Source organism: Lytechinus pictus, chromosome 2, assembly GCF_037042905.1.
Source record: "Lytechinus pictus isolate F3 Inbred chromosome 2, Lp3.0, whole genome shotgun sequence".
NCBI classification, from domain to species: Eukaryota; Metazoa; Echinodermata; class Echinoidea; order Temnopleuroida; family Toxopneustidae; genus Lytechinus; species Lytechinus pictus.
In genome coordinates, this window is record NC_087246.1 from 58,645,141 (window position 1) to 58,663,953 (window position 18,813).

Consider the following 18,813-nt stretch of genomic DNA (forward strand, 5'->3'; position numbering starts at 1 on the left):
TTTAGAATTCTAATGAGATTTTGGAGAGTTTAAAGCCTTTATGAATACTGGAGTAAAATTTGTTTCAAATTATTGCCTATTTTACGATTGCTTTGATATCATGGCAATAAAATAATTTTGATTCACTTTTATTCTATTAAGAAGGGTAGGTAGCATTGTCATGGAATTAAACATATTAAACGTACCTAATGATGATTTAGAAGTTTGCAGAGTACGATGTTCCATAAATTCAGCACAAATATAACAATGCTTTATTCCAAATACAAAAATCGGGTCGCTGACCAATCGAAAGGTGTGTAGTGGCCTTAAGTTTTTTAGGCCCATCCTCTCCCCTTTCCCTAGTGCAATGATGGTTGGAGGGTACTGTTCAGATCTTATAGATAAAAGGAGACAATTTGTTTGTCTCACCTGCATAGCAGAGTGAGACTATAGGTGCTGATTTTCCAACGGCGGCGGCGTCAACATCAAATCTTGAAATGACAGCATAAACGTAGAGAGTATATGGACCTAGTTCATGAAACTTGGACATAAGGCAAATCAAGTATTACTGAACATCCTGCCCGAGTTCAGGTCACATGACCAAGGTCAAACGTCATTTAGGGTCAATGAGCTTAGACCATGTTGAGGGAGTCAATATCGAAATCTTAACCTGAGGTTAAGTTTTGAAATGTCATCACAACTTGGAAAGTGTATGGACCTAGTTCATGAAACTTGGCACTAGCGTACCTAAGGAGGGGGGGGGGCAGACTGGCCCCCCTGTCGTCATGCCTGACGAGTCACAACTCATGCAGGGGACGTATCCCTGCCCCCCTGACGAGTCACAACTGATACAGGGGACGTGCCCCCTCCCCCTTTTGAGAAGCCAAATTAATAATATGTAATGTAAAAATGCAATAAAAACAGACATGTACCCCCTCTTTTGAACCTGAAGCCTTTTTTTTTTGCTTGTCAAATTTTTTTCTGGTAAAAATCCTTTTTTGGGGGTTGAAGACCTTCTTTTTTTTTTTTTTTGCTTGTCAAATTTATCCTTTTTTTGTGGTAGAAGACTTTTTTTTTTTTTTGCTTGTCAAATTTTTTCGGGGACGAAATATTGCCCCCCTTCTGGAAAATCCTAGGTACGCCAGTGAAACTTGGCCATTAGGGTAATCATGGACCTACTACTCTGACAGAGTAGTAGGTCCATGGAGTAATCAAATATTACTGAACATCCTGCATGAGTTTCAAGTCACATGACCAAGGTCAAAGGTCATTTAAGGTCAATGAACTTTGGCCAAGTTGGGGGTATTTGTTGAATTACCATCATAAATTTGAAAGTTTATGGATCTGATTCATGAAACTTGGACATAAGAGTAATCAAGTATCACTGAACATCCTGTGTGAGTTTCAGGTCACATGACCAAGGTCAAAGTTCATTAAGCTTTAAGGTCAATGAACTTTGGCCAAGTTGGGGGTATTTGTTGAATTACCATTATAACTTTGAAAGTTTGATAATAATAATGGCATATTTAACCAGGGTAGCCACTTCAGTTCTGAAAACCGTTCTCCCAGCGGGCCCTGCTATTGTTATTAGTCTATGGATCTGATTCATAAAACTTGGACATAAGAGTAATCAAGTATCACTGAACATCCTATGCGAGTTTCAGGTCACATGACTAAGGTCAAGGGTCATGTAAGGTCAATGATATCTGGCCATTTGGGGGATATTTGTTGAATTACCATCATAACTCTGAAATTACATTGGTCTAGTTCTTAAAACTTGGACATAAGAGTAATGGAGTATCACTGAACACCCTGTGCAAGTTTCAGATCACATGACCAAGGTCAAAGGTCATTCAGGTCAATGAACTTTGGCCATGTTGGAAGTAATTATTGAATTGCTGTCATAACTTTCAAAGTTTATGGATATATTTTATAAATTGTGGACATACAGGTAATCAAGTATCACTGACAAGTCTTAGGTCACATGATCAAGGTCAACAAATGTCATTTAGGGTCAATGAACATAGTATTGTATCATTATATGAATGGTGTTTTTTTAATAAATATTTTAAGCCGTTTTCATAGTCAGCACTGCTGCTATATTGAATTGCGTAATGCAGGTGAGAGTGAGACTGCCAGAGGCACCCCACTTGTTCTACACTAATCAACCTCTGTTCACTGACATTCTTTGCAAATATTTCTCATCATTCATTAGAGATTTTTGTATGTTTCTTGCTTAAAGATAAAACAATTTCTTTGAATAAAGAGAGGAAACTTTGGCAGATCTAGACAGACATCATAAGTTATTGATCATATCTCCATGGAGGAAGGTTTATCGCAGAGAATGTTTACCTTACGATGATGGCATGGTAATCTCCAATCTCTGTGAATGATATAGAAAGCTGTCCAATTCAGGAACTTGCTATTCAGATTCAGAGGAAGAAGGTACCGAAAAAATGGTTTTGTTTATGAGTTGTATCCCACACAGAATGGTATGCCAAGATGCCAAGATAAACGTCATTACTGTGATATGCACGGGCTGGGCGAGATATGAGGAATATAATCATCCCAACCTTAAACACAAAAGAAGGAAAGAAGAGACAGATATGAGATATGAGAATGTCTATCTGAAAGGAATAAATCAATGTGGCAGCGAAAAGTATGTTATCGGTCGCATCCAGACTTGCCTTATCTTTGATGACCTCAAAGAGATAGGGTTGAAAAGAAGAACTTCATGATAAACGTATATCAAACCCCCTCCCTCTCTAGTGGAAAGGATTTTTTAGTGTTGGTCTGTATCATTGTAGTTCCCAACCCCCCCCCCCCCCACCCTACCCCTGTCCGTGCTTTTAAAAAGTTTTTCCAAGTCAAAAGAACAGCTTTGTATCATGAGTGGTTTACACTTGCCAAATGATGAAATATACTTGGTGTATTGCCAGTGCCAAAGTAAAGAACTTGTGTATTGCAGAAAGAATATCTGCAGACTAGATGTGTTTTTTTAATAAAAGATTTTGGAGGAATTTCTCTACTAAAGGTTGTGTAAATAGCTTGCAATGCAGGAGGCAAATCCTGAAAAATTATTCAATGAAGCAGTGGAGCGAGAATAATGTACGTTATTATTAAAAAATGCTTAAGTTAAATTGTAGACCTATTTAACTTGATAGGAACTTTATCCGGCAGGGTCAGGTGTGAATTCTTGACCAGGGACCCATTTCATTAAGACTTGAAACTATGGTAACTTAACCGTTATTGTAACTATGGCAACCTTGATTATAAGTGGCAGGTTAGTCTCGTTATCAAGGTAGTTGCCATGATGGCAAAATTAACACAGTTGTAACTCTTAATGAAACAGAAGCGAGAACTGCTACATGTACTTGTGGTCTGAAAAAATCTATCAATTTAACAGATCTATATTTTCTTGTTGGAGGAGGTGTGAATGCCCCTATGAAGACATTCCTTTTATTGTGTTGTAAGTGATAACTGCTTAACTTTGTCATTTATTTCCCATATATAAATCCCATCATTAGGTGAAGTATAGGCTGGCCGGGTGGGGGGGGGGGGGGTAGGGGACATTCAGAGTGTCGATAATTAACTGTTTTGCCCAGAAACTGCTCTGGTAGTTTTTGTTTACTTCAACAATCTTTACTGCATTTATATCAAATATCTGATCAACATTCCTTTCTCAGGGTTTGTGAATAGAATTTTAATGGTTTGATCATCATCAGATCACTACTGTGTTTGAAATAATTTGTCTACACTTGAAGTTTGATTCAGCTTGGAATTCAAAGATCATAAGTTCAGTATCTTATATTTTCAGTCCTTAAATAATACCTTTCTTCCTCAGTATTCCCATCTTTATTTTTTGCCATTAAATACCTCTGAGAGCCAAGATAGGAGAAATGGTTCTGAAAAAAAATGATACCTTAACTGCGCCCTCTAAAACTACAAGTGCCCTCTGTTAGTTGAGCTGTAAACATCCACTATCTCTTAGTGATCCCATTAAGATAGAGAAAGGCATAAAATGTACTTCCCTCAACTTTTACTGATTATCATGGTGATGCCTTTACATGTAGATGTACTAACTAGTATTTTTAACTAATACCCCTTTCATATTGCGCTTTTCACCGGCGAAGTTCGCCAGCGAAGGGGAAAGTGTCCAGTATGAAAGGTACACAGGAGAACTTCACCGGTGAAGTTCGCCGGCGAACTTCTCCACCTCTAGAGGTGGAGAACTTCGCCGAACTGTTTCACCGGCGAAGTTCGCCGGTGAAAAGGCCAGTATGAAAGCAAACCGGAGAACTTCTCCTCTTTAATGACATCAGAGGTCAATTTTTTTTCTCTCCCGAAGTCCCCTGTACCGAGATTCCGCGCGCGATAAGTTGCAAGCTCAGCTGAATGCTATGGCTAAGTAGATACCCTCGAACATAATTTTTTTTTACTAACAATATTTATCAAAAAGCACTTTTTACATGTCTAAAATGCGCTAAAATATAAAAACAAGGTGATATTGTTTGTTTTTCTCGTAATACTTCCAAAATATGTTGTAATTAATTTTTTTATACCTTTTTGTAATAGGTAAGAAGTGATGTTTACAATTGTCTTTCGTTTTGTTCTGCAATCGCCCGTTGACTTTCGCCGGGGAAGAAATGGCAGTGCGAAAGGGTACATTTTTTTCTTCGCCGGGGAAGTGAGGAATGCGAGGCGGAGAAGTTCGCCGGTGAAAAATGAAGAGGGCAGTATGAAAGGGGTATAACATGTAATGTTAGAAAGGAAATTTAGAGTTCAGTAACATTTGCACTAGTTTCAGTGTTACAGACTCTTGGGGGAAGCTGTACTACCTTTTATTATTTTATCTATAGTTCAAGACTCCTAAGGACTCTCTCAGTAGAATAGACTAGAAATCTTTCTGCATCATGCTAATAAGTATTACTCCTTTGTAATTTCAGGATTTTTATTTAACACCTCCTTACCATCCTATGATAATACTAAAGGCCATTTATTTATCAGAGAAGATATTCTTTCAAGAGGATTCAAAGAAATTTCTGATTTTTTTCCCCGGGTAGCCCGTTTACCCCCCCCCCCCCATTTTGCTGTGTAAACCTTTCACATTTTATAAGGAAAGTGGTTGGAATATACATGCAGTCTTAAGACCCTGCCAATGACTTGTGTACAGAAGATCCCTCCACTTTTTTTTCTTTCCTTCAAAATTATACATTTGGACTTTGTTATTTCCTGACTTTTCATAGAAAAAGTAGGGAATAATCTCGCAAGGAAAGGGGTTTAGATTGGCAGAAATTGCCAAAAGTTTATTGTAAAACAATTGAAATGACATGTTTGGGGGGCAAAAATTGGATTATTGATATAGTATTTAATTTCACTAATTTTGAATGATAATCTCTCTTGATTTCTTTAGAGAATCTAATTTAGTACTCTAACAATATCAAATGCATCCAGATTTTCATGATTGTTCTCCTTTGTTCTTTTGCTTCCTAGTATTAAATACACTTCAAAATTTATGGAACTCTGATGAAGAAATCATTATTTTCCCCTGTTGCTCCTGATTAGCAGAAATTTTTGCAAGATACATGGGCATGCATGCATGTAGTTTGAATGTGAACTGGATTCGATATTGCTCTACTTGTGACGTCAATATGACATTACACATTAATTTCAATGTTGGATTTGAAATTATTGATGTAGAGTAATTGCTAGAAATTACAGATCCACACATGTTGCTTAGAGTTTTATCTCTCTAATATCAAAACTTGTGCTCCATACATTACCTGTGGATTTTCACTCGCAATATCCTGTTTTCCTGCCATTGATAATAATTACGGTAACTTGTGATTTAGGGCCTACATTTCTGTAACATTTAGCTTGCATCTCTCTCTATCGTCTCCGTCTCTCTCCCCCTCTCTCTCTGACTCTCTATTTCTTTCTCTCTCCCTCTCTTTTTCATTGATTCACAGAGTTATACCTGTGTATGAAGAAAAAAATGAAAGTTTTTCTTTATCTCCAAAATGCACGGAAATGTTAAACAGTTTATCTCGCACCTCCATCTCTGTGACTCGGCAAAATGGAGTAGATTCCGTGCTCCCTAGGGATTGTGGGAGTCGCTGCCAGCTGCGGCACTCCGTGGCACGGTCGATGTACATGAGACTTGGTCCCGACCGCTAATACGATAAGGAGTCTGGAGGGGGAAGTCTAGTGACACCTTTCAGTACACTGTCAATGGGTTATCTTGATCTACATTCTGGAATGCCCATTAGACGTGATACGCCAAGAGGGAGAGGGGGAGGGGGGGGCTGCTAGCCACTAGGAGCATGTTTTACATGATGTTGATGGGCAGCTGTAGCGGGGGGGGGGGGTGTACTTAGTATAAATGTATGATACGTATATTTGCCGTGGTTGAGACCCCCATTTTTAGCCTAAATTTCTTTTCCAGAGCATCACCAATTCAGAATGCCATAGAAATTCCTATATTTCCTGTTCTGGAGACCCTCAAATTTGTGATAACTCGTTCCGATGCACATCCATTATGGACGACTCAGCCGGTCAGAGCCATAGCGCGCCGGGCCCCCGAAGCTCCTCGCGCCCGCAGCTAGCTCTATTATGAATATAGCAAGACCCACACACGTTTTTTACAGAGACGCTACCAATTATGTCTACGTTCCGTAGACCCCCTTTTTCGATGTGGTCAGTTCCAGAGCATTGCATTTTTAGCGATCGTTGATTGAAGAGCCGTTCCTGAGACCGCCGTTTTAAGACCAAGATTTAGTTCTAGAGCCCCCGACTTTGGTGCGGCACATAGGTATCATGTTATAATTCTGAATACCCCCTCCCCCTCAGGAGTTGTAGATGTGCAGTTAGAGGCACCATGTAGTTATAGGCCATGTAGCCCTACATCTAGGGGAGGGTGGGGGGGCACTAGTGTTTGGATGTGCAAATTAGAGCACTCTGAGATGATTTTTAAAATATGAATTTGCAAATCTCTTCGAGCCAGGCATCTCTTCAGATGAGGATTTAAACTTTATCCATGCTTAGATACTCCTTATGGTGATATTTGTCTTGGACATAAGTTCTTGTTTGAGAGGGGTGGAGTGTGGGGGCAGAGGATAAAAAGAGGTTAAGATGATGATTTTAGCTTCCTGATTTCATTTTATCACAGAGCACATTATATAATGATAGGTTGTAGGCCTGCAATATGAGCTCTGTGCTATTTGGTTCAATTTAAAGACCTGTAACATCTACTTTTATGCCCCTTTTCTATTTTTGTCCCATATATTTGTATTGGAAAAAAAAAGGCGGTTCCATGTAATTTGCTTGAGTGACTATTGCTCTGCTATAATATTTCCAGAAAGTTAGGAGTAACAATGGGTGCGTTTATGCGCCACTTTTTTACCCTAGAATCATGATCTGAATCATGATTCTGCAGAATCACGATTGCGTTTAGTCAAAAGTGAAAATAATCGTCTTTCAAATCACAAACATGAAACACGGAAAAAGGGGCGTTTGGAAAGACGTTTCTGTAGAATCACGAACGAAAAAAGTCGTATAAACGCAATCGTGATTTGAATCATGATTCTATGAAATCACTGTGTCGGGCTACTTTCGTTTTGACTCTTGCCAAGCTCAAGGCGCTCTATGATCAGTGTATTTACATAATTATGTGCTATGCATGCATTTCTTGTCATATTCAAGTTCTGTGTTCGTCATCACATCGTCCACTACTTTTCATTTTTGGTCATAACTTCAAGTTCTAGTAAATGAATTAACTGGACAGACAATGATCTCAGTTGCTGTTGAGTTAACAGTGTCAATATTAAATTGGATCTACGCTGAAATTCACTTTGAACACCATTTTCGATAAACCGACAAGATGAATAGAAGCATGGACAAAATGAGGTATAATAGACTGAATTCTGGAAGCAAAATTTTTTTCGAGAGCCGAAACACGTGCAAAAAACTTCCTCTGTCAAACTGCGCACTGGATTGGCCCGAATCTGAGGAGCATTGGAATGAAGGTCGTCTAAACGCTGATTTTGTGATTCGTGTTTGTGTTTTGAATCATGATTCAAATCATGATTCTGACTTGAGGTCGTATAAACGCGGCCTATGTAATATTAGATCACACTCTTATTGAATATCCAACTTCAGTACTGCACTCTACCCTTACCCTCAGGCCTTAACCTCACATAAAACCCTATTGCAATCCTAACCCTAACCTTACATCTTAGACGAAATAAAGACCGGAACAATTGAAACAGTTCGATGTCTGTCTTATTATTCATGGAGCAATCTGATGATGTCATATCCCCACTTGTTCTGAAATTATGCTTATTCAATTTTCTCTCCAAGAACTATACAAACTGTGTTGTCAACTGATAAAATAAAAGAAGCAGAGTGGGAATGTGACATCATCAGCCCACCTATTGAATATTCATGATGACATGCAACTGTTTTCACAAAATAGTGCTAAACTTTAAAATGAAAAAGCTTTGTTAATTTTTTCCTTCAGATTTTGATGAAATTTTCAGTATTTTGTTCATTGAATTTTATTTAATTATTTTCAGCCCTGAAGGTGAAAACTAATCACTGCTTGAATCCCATTGCTATCCCATATAATGATATTAATATGTTTAGGAATCGACTGTGGATCTAGAGCTAGATGCTACATATAAATCTATCAGTAAATTTTGTTTTTAAAATGTTGGGAATTTTCATTTCATGCCAGTTCTACTTAGGAACTTGAATCTGTCTTATTTCGCTAATGAAAAAACATAAAAAGGGCAGCATATAGATGACTAATGAGAAAGAGAATACAAGATTAGAACTTTGATATAGGATTATCTATTATTTTCTCTTCAGTAGAGGAATAAAAAAAATAAACAGTAATCAGTATGTGATCTTGAAAGAGTGTCAAGGTGATGCACATACTGTAAATCCAATTGTGGGAATTGCTCTTCTATCAGATTTTGCTAATTGTGATTACTGCAGATAACAGTGGATTGTTTGTAGTTTGAATTTTAGACTGATTTCAAACTATTGTGATTTTTAAAATTAATTTTGACCCAATGGCTGACCTTTCTTTAGTGATTAGTAAACTTTTTAGATTGGAAAAAAAAAGCGCGTTCTGATAACTGAAAAAAATTGTTTTTAAAAACATTTAAGACCTGGTAAAATTGCACGAGGGCTGGGGGCGATATAGCCCCCGAAATGCCCAAAAGAGCCCTGGAAACTAATAAAAAAGGAGCCCTAAAAATCCTCATTCATCTCAAAGCTCATCCAATGTTGAAGATTTAGACAATAAGTTGTGAAAAGTAGCCCCCGGAAAAAAAAAATTGCCTGATGTGAGATGTAGTTTCAGAAGATAAAACAATCTGAGTGTCTGGTGGCACCATTAATGTGATAACGAAAACAAAAGTGGCAACCCTGAAAGCAATGTTGATGGTTGAAAGTGCTTGCTCCGTTTGTTCATCTCACATAACTCTGTGGAAAAAACATGCTTTATTGATGGCCATGTGCTCCCTTGTCCCCTCATGTGATACAAGCCAATATGAAAATATTACCCGTCGATTCTTCCAACATTTATGCCAAATTTTCATTCATTTAGAAATTCTTTCACTCATTTTGTTTTGTTTTAGGCCATCTTTATGATATTATACTTTGTACTTTGAGTATTAATAAGCCATCCATATTTATCGTCAACTTGTTTAAAAAGCTATTGATAGAAAATGTTAAGCACAAAAAGACAATTTCCAGTGAGCAATGGGGATCTTTTTTTTTAATACTCCAAATATCATTGTTCTACCTTTCATAGTGACTAGCCTCACTGACATTTAGGCCTATATTCCCCCTTCCTCCTCCCTCCATCTCCAATGCAAAGACTCATCATGTGAAGCCACCTTCACTGACATTTTTCATTCAAAATATAATTTTCTCTGTGAGTGTGTTCAGCATAGTCTAGCTTCCTCTCTTATCTGCCACTCTTTCACTCGTTCTAGTTATTATCTCCTGAAATAAACAATTACTGCACTTTCTTAAGGAAGATCATCACCCATTTTTCCAGTCACAATCATCAAAAATAACAAAGTAAGATAAACACAGATATGGGAAAGTACAGAGATGAAGTTAAAATGATAATTAGGCACGCTTACACTTGCCAGGTAAGGACAATTATACAGCAAGTTTGTTCAGTCCTCAATTGCCCAATAATTGCCCAAATGCAAATTGTTATTGTCATTTACGGAATAATGAACCTTCAAAATACATGTAGCACACCTTATCTCATTACCAGATTAACAAAGCCTATTTTCTTGTTTGGATACATTTATAAATCTTAAGAAAAGTACTTTTAGAATAATAAACACAAGTGTTAGGATTAATGATCCTATATTAGTGTTTAGACTAGTGACAACCATCTTGGTAAATGCAATCTGTGTGTTTCAGAACAATCTTTCAGATTAATGAACCTTCGGAATAACATGTGTAAACATTAATTTTGCACAGTCAAACATTCCTGAATCAGAGTGCTTGTAGTTTTTAGCCTGCGTCATGAATTCCATATTTAGCAAAGGATACGTATTCTTGCTTACGTACAAAGTTCTTGCGGACTGAAAAATAACCCCGCTGAAAATTATTTTGACTATCTAAACAATTGTGGTTATTTTCTATTAAAAAGGGGATTCTGTTAATACTTTGCTTCATACTTGCAAAATACCAGGTATTATCTGTTCAATTTAGAATTCTGGATGATAAAATGTAAGGTATTTTCTTTATGTGACTGGTGTGAGGTTGACTATTGTGCAATCTTATTTCAGTTTCAATGGTACATTTATCAGATACATGCTGTAATCAGAGATAAATTGCAGTTAATTCCAACTCAGGTCACTGATAATGATAATGAATGCTGTGTCTTCCTAACATTCACATGATTTGATTGTACCTTCATGTATTTTTTAATGTATGATCTTAAGTCAATATCCCCCAATAACTTCCAATTATCCATCTCCAGTAGTAAAAACATAATGTGATTATAGATTTTTGTTTCTGAATCTATAGTTTGGATGTCAATGTAACCATTGGTAGGGTAAGGGATTGGCTTCAAATATTTTCAAATCTATATAGAATTGTTTGAAATCTATATTTTTATGGCTTGGAAAAACAATTGAACTGTAGGCCACATAATGTCATTATGGAATTTGTGCTTTGATAAGGGTGTCCCCAATTTATTTTGAATTCCTCAGGACTTACATACATGTATTAGGGCCAACATCATCTTCCTTTTCCAATTGTATACATTTTACAGCCAAATTCACTACATGTAATACCAAAACAAACAATTGTAGGACTTCTACCATTTTTCAAAGCAAAACAAGTTATTGTTGATAGTTTATGCTCAGAGAATGTAAACACTGGCATAAAATTAGAAATAAATTTGAAATAAGATAAGCCAGTCAAGTGAAACGCTAGTTCCACAGACTTCCTCCCCACCTACATACCATTTATATTATTGGATGGCACTGTTTACATCCCCTAAAATGTGGTATTTACCTTATAATCCAGACTTTTAGAGAGATCATAGAGGTGTTTCAATCTCCAAATTTGATCTCTTTGTTCCCTTTATTACTTTCACAGGTGTTTCCCTATCACCTATTCCATCTCTAAAACTTGGTTCTTTGTGAGGACACTCTTATCACAGAGTTACATCTCTATATTTAATAAATGTTTGCATTGTATGTAGTCTAGTAGCACAGACTCTAGTTTGAAGGAACTGTGCCTTCCAACTAGTCTGCATGCACAGACCCTGATTGAAACATTTATCAAGAAGTGGCTCTTCACAAAAGATGAGCACATCTGAAAACTTACTTAGCATATGCCAGTCTAAGTAGTCTGTGCTTTCAGATCCCTTAGCTCCAGTGAAGGGTTTGCACAGCAGACTACTCTCTGACTTTGAACCAATCCCTTAGCAGTAAAGTTAGTCTGATGTGGAACAGTGGAAACCTCATAATGTTGGGAACTTAGGGCTATGATTGATTTCATTTAAGAACTATTAGCATGATTTACTGGATGCCGAGCTCAGGACACATTGAAAATCCTGCCATATAACCTTAAAACAGTCGTGTACTGACTTCGAAATAATGACCTGTTTTATATCTTTCTCCTTTTGAAACTAGTTTTCACTGTTCAGCACTTTGTTTAGTTTTCATTTTTATTAAATTCTACCCAATTTTATTCATTTTCTTTCATTTAGCATTGTTTCCACCCCAATTTATCTGTGTTTGAATAACATTTTCAAATCCTGCCGCCTTTAAGATTTCATGCTTTGTTAACCATTCAAATCAAGTCTTGACAATTGACATTGCCTTGATAGCTCACATTTTTATTTTTTATTTTGTAATTCATACAAACTTGTTTACAGAAATCATCACAGAATAGAACCATATATATCACGACTGCCTACTTTTCTGCAATCACTAAATACACTAGAATTATTTGTTCATAACTATTTTGCAGATTTTCGATACATACCCAAAGTTTACATCGACAAAATAACATCCATTCGTTGCTCATCACATAGAGTGAAAAATATGATGTGAGAGAAATTTCTTTAGCAGGTAAATTTATTTATGGAGATAGGAATCTTATCTCTTTTGACCCTGAAAATGCCATGAAGGAAGAAAAGATTCATGGCAGAAAAGAAAGAGATGAAAGATGATGATGATTACAATCATGCCCTGAAAAATTACTCCGATTTGGCCTTGCATAAAGAAACTCGATGAGTAATATTAATGTGATCTTTTGGAATGATAAGATTAGAAAGGAGAGATCTTATCTTATCCAATTTCATGATAATGCATGTAATGCTTTTGTGTTAGTTTACCCAGAGCGTAAAGTGAGGGGCAGGCAAACAGAGGGGGCGGAAAATGATAGACTAAGATTGATAGTTCAGAGGGATGTGTTGTAGCTTTGTACATAATTTCTCATTTTTCACATTTTTTGTAAATTTTTATTACTTTGAGGAAAGGATGATGGTTTAGAAATTTAGAGGATGAATGAATGTTTGCTGTAGGCCTACTAGTTGCTCTAGATAGCTATCACCCTACTGTATGTTCAAGACTAGTTTCGAAGCTCAAATGATACAAAATTTGTCACTTTGTCATATAGAAATTAATTTGACTTTATATTACATGTTTATTATATGGTGAAACGGCATTAAATGGCGGAAAATTCCATAGGTTACAACTACATTGTTTGTGATAAACTTGCAATTGATAACTTGATCAGTAAATGTAAAGAAGTAATGGAGATAGATTGGTAAAACCAAGGAGTTACCAGCTTTGGTAAAACAAAGAAATGTGATTTTTTATGAAAGAGAAAGTGCTAATGAGCTTCAGGATAATGGGAGGAGAGAGCAGATGAAAAGGGCAGGAGCTTGATCACAGATTTCATAGGTCGGAAGGAGAATGAGGGCAAGGTATAATCAGTGATGTCCGATTGGGAATAACTGATTGATTGAAAGACGGAAGGCATATCATCTTGGAGACCAATATACTGGTTTCACTTCTTAAGATCATAGCATGCCATAATAAAAGGTGACTGAGAGACCAAGACCAAGTCAATCCAAATAAATAGCTGGTAAATATGAATAAAAAGCAAAATAATGAAAATTTCATGTTAATCGGAGAAAGGTTAAGGTTATAGTAGTTTGAACTTTGCATCCTATAAACAATGAATTGGTTTTAAGCTGTGCAAACTTTGTAAGATCGATTGGGCTGATGATGTCATATATATATATACACTTTCTGTTGTTTTGAAATGATAAGTTTTGTATCTCTTTAAATACTAATCCTCCTCATGAAATAGGTAAATTTTGACATGGTGGTTAAGTGGTAGATCACCCGCTTCATGAGTAGGGTCATGGGTTCATTTTGCTCTTGAAGCATACCAAAGACTTATTTTAAAAACTCAGAAACTTCTGCCTTATTGCTAAATGCTTATAATGGGGAAGGTTTTAATAACCTATGTTATGCAGGGTTTATTAATTTTCATCATTTTTATTGTAATATTATTATTACTATTATTATTCATTATTGCTCACCCCACACCATCTAAAGTAATATACTTTTGAAGCATTCGTAAATATTCCAAAATGCAACAATTTTTAATGAAAAATGTATTTGTAGTAAATAATAAAGTTGAGCATTAATCGATTACAGAAAGGAAAGGGTTTCTTTTCCTCCTATTTAGTTTCTTTTTGTTTTTGTTTGTTTAGTTCTATCAAACAGGAAATATAATACTTTGTTCTCTTGTCTTTCCATCTCCTTGGAACAAGATACAAAAAAATACAAAACACACACATAAAAGGAGAAAAGAGTATAATTTAATTTTTTGGGGGGAGAAATTCTGTTATACATTGACATCTGTCATCAAGGCCATAATTTTTCATGCAATCCTGGGCATTGGTTTGTGCAGGTGTGTGTGATGTTAGTTTAAGATATGGCAAGGATAAGAAATATTTACTTTTGAAAATTGTAATCTCTGTTTCAAGCCATTGAGCTGAAGAATGCAGACCATTTCAACCAGTAAAAGGAAGATAATCATTGATCAATGGTTTCTATCAGTTCATCATCATAAAAACCAGTGTATTGGAACTTATCCGGTGAAATATGCCCTCTAAGTCAACAAAAAGTTAAAAAAAGAAAAAAAAAGATCTTCCCACCTAAATTGTGGGTTGTAATTTGGTTTGAACTTTTTGATAAAAGAAATAGTTTTGTCCTAAAACTGAATGTTATACCATACCTTTACTCTGGATAAATCATTCATCTTAAATGACTGTATTAAAGGGGAAGTTCACCCTGACAAAAAGTTTATTGTAAAAATAGTAGAAAAAATAATGAAAAATATTGCTGAAGTCTTGAGAAAAATCCATCAAGGATTGAACAATTATTAGTAGAATTTTAATTATTTGATTTGTCATATGCAAGCAGCTTTCCTCCATCATATGGTATTCAAATAAATGTCATTTTCTCAGAAAATTGGAAATTATTTTTGTACCTTCAGTATGTTAAATAGACAAATCATTTCACACCAGTTCCTAAAAAGAAAACAAATGTAAGTCATCACGAACCATTCAAAATTGAAATATATGCATTTTATATGGTGCAGCTGCTCATTTATGACATCACAAGTCCAAAACTGAAAATTCTAATAACTTTCCTAATCTTTAATGGATTTTCCTCAAACCTTCACCAATATTTTTTCTGCTATTAAAAAAAAAACTACTTCAGGGTGAACTTCCCCTTTAAGTACTCAGAATTATCACTCATAATCATATGCATTGACTTTGATGAAAAGCAGGGAAAGAGACAAGTTTAGCTTGTCCTATGTTTTAGTGTTTCACTTATTGGGGCTTTTATATACATGTATGAGCTCATTGTTTGAGAGATAAAATATTCTTTTAAAAAAGCAGTATGACATTTCCTTTAAAAACACAATTCAAAGTTATAGTTCATTTTTGAAATAATTACTTCAACTTGATCTTTTTATTTTATGCATATACTTCCTTCCATATAATGAAAATAATATATTTTTTATCTCTCTCTTATAATGAGGAATTGGTACACTGCGATGGGTCACCTTTTGTGAAGTTGGTTTGCCAAGGTTTTTATTGTTGTTTATATTAGTTTGTACTGATATCAATTAATATTGACAGGTCCACGATGGTATCATTCTTTGTTACAATTGCAACAAGACAGGATAGGAAATAATTTCTATTTTGTACTACTTAGGGGCATTTTTTTTCTTCAAAGTGGGGCAATTGATGAATTTTGGGGATATTTCCTTCATTTTTGAGTGCAAATAATACTTTTGTGTAAGTCTTTGTTCTTTGAGAAAAGATGGTTACTCAGTGTTGTCAACTGTTCAGTTTTTTACTAAACTTCCCTTAAAAAATGGACGTTCATATTAGGGAATTTCAGGACATTTGGCTATCCATACTCGCACATAATGTTATTATTGTTTTTTATTGATATCCAATAAATCTGTATTCTGGTTGAGCAGATCATAACATACCCAGATACACTACAGTAATTCTTGAGATTGAATTTTCTCTTACAGGTATTGTTTAACTTTGTGAGCAGCCGATTAAAAAAATTTTCAAACCAAGATGAAACATGTGTACAAGTGCATGTATTAGAACTAATAAACCCTGAAAACAACCATTATTGAGAATGAAAAGCTAAAACTACAAGGCAAACCCCGATTTTGTAAATAGGCGTCTTATAGACGCCTAAATAGTACACATAAGTGTATGGGATGAAATTAAAATGGTGTTTCCGGTCACTTTATATTTCAACTTTTGAAGCACTAAATAATTATTTTCAAATGCAATTTTTTCTGGGCTTCATTTTTGTAACATATCACAGACACAGGTGACAAGTGTGACCTTCTAGCTCAGATTTTTAAAGTCAAACCAATGGTAACCAATTACTTTAAGGTACTGTATGCACCAGACCAGTGCACCAGATTGCACAATGAAGTCCAAAAATGTGAAAGCTCCCTACCGTGGAAGAGGGGGGGGGGGGGGAACTCACCTCCCACACCCACACCCACTTGTCCTCGGTTGCTCTGCTCTCTTGCTATAATAGGTTCAGTTTTCTGCATTTCGAATGTTGGCAAGTCTGGTTACCCCACAGCATGCAGTTTGGGAATCTTAGGGGCAGTTTGGGCTGGTATGAGTGCAAAATTGCCCGTTGCCCTTTTGTATTTCCTACACTGCTTTATTAGTTCATGACCTCCTTCCACAGGGAAACTCTTCAGTAATTAGAGTATTTTTTCTTTGGCTGGACCCAGACTGCTGAATTTAATGAAGTACTTCCCTTGGGAGACAGTTATTACTTCCTATGAGGGTTTGCAAGTACAAGACAGTATTGACTGCCCTATGGATATTTGAAGTTTTATATATCTTTTTGATTGCGATGATTTCATCTCAGCAATGCTGGTGAGACTTGTCTGTCATTCCTTTCTTGAAATTCATTTATTTCAAGATTTACATGTATGTATTATTGGATTATCGTCATTAGAATTAATCACAGAGAGCACCTCAAGGTTAAGGTTGCACAGTCTTCATTGGCTTTTTCGTGAAACATTCTTAAGGTATTAATTTTTGATATCTTCATATTTGTGCCAGTTCCGCAATCTCAAGTGCCAGTTTGTCATTCATGATGATCTATGTTGAGACATAGTTTCATATTTGCAGATATGTATGTATTACTGATATGAAATCTAAAGAACTTGCCAAAATGCAGATCCTGTTTTAAGTGATTAGCATTGAGAGGCCAACAAGACACATTTTTGGCATGGTTTTTGCATGGCGACACAATATCCCACTGCCGTCTTATCAGAAATCAAGGGCCGCCTCAGCGCCACCCCGATAAGCCCTCGCAATAAACATTTATCCTGCGAACGATGACAATTTGGAGTTATCAACGGTTCAGGGAGAAGAAATTCTTATCATTTAGTCTGTTTGGAGCTGGCCCTACATAACAGGAAACGCATTATCAGGACTCTTTATCACGGGAGGTTGGACGGAGGGAAATCGCGCAGGAGGCAACCTCTCGGCCACTTTTTTTCCTTTCTCTTTTATCTCTTCATTTTTCTCCTTTTCCCCTCTATGCATGGATTCTATTGATTAAGTTTGGAGGGCAGTCTTGGAGATTCTTGTCTCTGCAGTAGTAGGTAAAGTCAGTCGTGGAAACATTTGCGATAGAGATGGCGTTGAGAGCCAGTTTATTGCCTCAGGGGATAGTCCACTGCCTGCACGGGGGTGATATCTTATCTCTGTCAGGGAGGTGTGGCTCGCGGGTTAATTAGCACGGTGAATAGACAAATCTTGGAATGTGTGCTCACTCATTTCACATGAGCTTCTGTATTAGGGTGATTAAGAGATGTCATATTTCATTTGCAACAGTTGTCGTTTGCTTTTAAAATCGGTCTTGAGCCTTGAGTGGCATTGCACTTTCTTTGTAAGCAAGATTGGTTTCTTTCACTTTGAATACTCTTTTTTGTCTGTTTTTCTTGGCAAAAATGATTTCTGATTATCAATTCATTTAACCATTCAACTGTTTAATCTGCTGCTTATTGAATATACAATGAATTCAGAGGGAATTTGAAAATTGAGTCAACTACTGGTTAATTTATGTCATTATTTGATATTTCTAGAATCAGGTGATAACGTTTCTAGTGACTTCATCAATGTCGCCTTAACAAAAAGGATTTCATATATGAATATATCGATGAACAGATATTAAAACAGAATAATAAATTATCAAGTTTGAGCAGCCATCTATTATTGCATAACTTATTTGAAAATGTGACCCCCCCTCCCTGTAATGAAATAATCTTGTTTTTGAACTTTGAAATCATTCAACCGTCGATCGTGTAACAAGTTTCTTTGTGTGGTGACCTTTAATTTTTGCACATTTTTAATGATTCCTCCCCAAATCCCCAACCCATTCTTTACAAATCTAAACATGTCAGTCATTGGGCCATTCAAGCACATTGAGCTAGATTTGGAGAGTTGCCCAATTATGTACTCTAAAATATAAAATACATATTATCAAATCTTTTGTTTCTTACAAGCAACAGGAATAAAGGATGATTTTGATTGATACATGAAGTTGCCTGTTTCTCTGTCCCAAATGTCTTTTAAATAGGCGTATAACTTAATAGACTGCTGAAATACTCATTTTGATTGTATGATAAGATATCCCAGTTTCTGATAATTCATTCACATTAATTATGGACATGAACTTCATAAATTTTTGTACAAAC

At 36.0% G+C, this 18,813-nt stretch overlaps 1 protein-coding gene across 2 annotated transcripts in view; it reads left to right on the forward strand.

The window, feature by feature from the left end:
• Positions 1–18,813, forward strand: part of LOC129253896 (zinc finger protein ZFPM1-like) — a 39,806-nt gene that overhangs the window by 11,104 nt on the left and 9,889 nt on the right. The window contains exon 1 of one of the 2 annotated variants that reach the window (XM_064095264.1): positions 17,687–18,005. The exons of the other annotated variant lie outside the window; for it this stretch is intronic. The gene's annotated coding sequence lies outside the window, so the exon portion shown is untranslated. Of the gene's footprint in view, positions 1–17,686; positions 18,006–18,813 lie in introns of those variants that run through there. 2 annotated transcript variants of the gene reach the window in all.